Source organism: Halyomorpha halys, unplaced genomic scaffold, assembly GCF_000696795.3.
Source record: "Halyomorpha halys isolate HHAL.00 unplaced genomic scaffold, Hhal_1.1 Scaffold241.1, whole genome shotgun sequence".
Lineage (NCBI taxonomy): Eukaryota > Metazoa > Arthropoda > Insecta > Hemiptera > Pentatomidae > Halyomorpha > Halyomorpha halys.
Window position 1 is genome coordinate 1,185,019 of NW_027105010.1, and position 2,334 is coordinate 1,187,352.

Consider the following 2,334-nt stretch of genomic DNA (forward strand, 5'->3'; position numbering starts at 1 on the left):
GAGAGAGAGAGAGAGAGAGAGAGAGAGAGAGAGAAAGAGAGAGAGAGAGAGAGAGAGAGGGAGGGAGAGAGAGAGAGAGAGGTCTGACATTGGCTATAGTACCTATGAGATTTCAGCTGGGCCAGCTTCAGCCTCTCTCTGATGTAGTGAGATCTGCAGTGATTAAACTAATTAATTTGGGTTTAAAACAATAAATTTGTATGCCACCCTCTATAAAAATACCTATGTGTTAATAATAGTATTAATTAGAACTAGTAAATTAACGGCAAATAGGCTATTCTACCCCTGTCACATTTTTACCTAAGGAAGGGACTAATCTATAATAAGGCAAATTATTTTTGTTGTCTATTAATTTTTCAAAGACAAATTAATAATCAACAAAAGCAAGATATTACAATTGGGGAGGTGAGTGAAAGATCTCCATATATATTGTAATGGGGAAGAAATGGAAGTGGTTGGAGATTTCACTTCCCTAGGAACTATAATAGGCAGGTCTGGGAAAGTAGACTCAGAAATATCAAACAGGATAAAGAAGGCTAATGTAATTTATTACCAGATCTGCAATACTGTAATAGGGAAGTAAGAGGTTGGTAGGAATGTCAAGCTCCATATCTACAAGTCTGTATACTTGCCGATACTCTTGTATGGAGCTGAAAGCTGGATATTGACGAACTGGCAGGAGAGTAGAGTCACTGCTGCAGAAATGAAGTTACTGCGAAGAACAGTGAGGAAAACGAGGAGAGATCATGTCCGAAATGAGGGAATACGCCAGGAACTGGGGATTGCCTCAGTAAAGGAGGTTCTGTAGACATGGTAGTTGAAATGGTTTGGTCACGTCATTAGAATGGAGGAACATAGGTACCCCCTAAAGATGATAGTGTACATACCAGATGACAGGCCTTGAGGATGACCAAGGATGTCCTGTTTGAGTAAGCCTGTTTGCAGAGCAAGAGGGAAGGATCTTCCTTGGGTCAGGAACCTAGCTCCTAATAGAGAATATTGGAGCTTGAGACTGAACGCTTTCCTACGCTGATGAGGCACTATAGGGAGAAGCTAATTAAGAAGAAGAAGTGAGTTCATTTTTCTTTTATAAGCATTTCACTTTTACCATTGTTTAAATAAGTGTCAATTTTTGGAGTTTTTACCCAATGTCTTTGACATATTCCTTACTTTTGCGACTCTGACCCCCATTAATACTTTTTTTAGGTTTACTTATTTTAACAAACAAAACCTATGCAAAACGACACGGATGAAATAACAGCTAATTCGGTAGATAAAACATTTCCCATGTTAAATTAAATATTTACTATATTATATTAATATTTAATAGAAATACTATCCAAATTAAAAATGTTTTATTGTTTTATTTAAACTTAACACATAGAAAGTATTTTGACTAATTATAGAAGTTGAGAACAATGCTTTATAACCATGTGTTAGTAATGGCACGATCTAGCCACAGGTACCCGATCAGCGCGCCAACACCGCCTGGAAGACATCAAGTCGTAAAATTCCGATCATTAATTATAATTATTATCTTGTATGTGTGTGTGTGTATATATATATATATATATATATATATATATGCACACACATATGCATATACACATACACATACACAATAAGGTATCTACAGACCTTATAGATCTTTGGCCGCCCGAACCAACCTTGTCCACGCCTTCCTGTCTCGGACTGCTGCTTTCCAGTTTGCTGTATGCAACTCTTTCGCATCTTTTTTGATTCTGAAGAAATCATTTTTTCATTTATTTTTTTTGTTTTGACTGCCGTCAAAATAGCCCTGAAGAAGCCCTGCAACGTGGGGCGAAACGTTGGCTCATTAAAATAGTGTAGTTCTACTATTTGAGTTTTTTTGACCGCACCCGGACCATATTCCTTTCATCTTTACACACGGTCAATCAATAATCTTCCACTTTGTTGATTCTGTTTATCCATCTTGCTTTTGGCCTCCCACGTGGTCTCTTGCCAACTATAGTGGCATTCATTGCTATGTAGAGGCGTCTTGATGGATTGCTTTGAGCCACATGTCCCTGCCTTTGCCTCCTTGCCTTCGTATCATGCGATACTAACTGACCAGTCTTTGTAAGCAGTTCACTGTTAGTTCTTCTGCACCATGTGTTGAGGCTCTGATCCCAGATCGCTCCTGTAATTGTACGGAGGACTTTCTTTTTAAATCTCTCGAATCTGCTTTCTAAAGTACCTTTTAAAGCCCAGGTCTCGCTGCCGTATTTCAAAGTTGGCTTTATTATGGCATTATACACAGTTAACTTTAGATATATATGTATATATTACACTATGTTACTCTACATGATTATA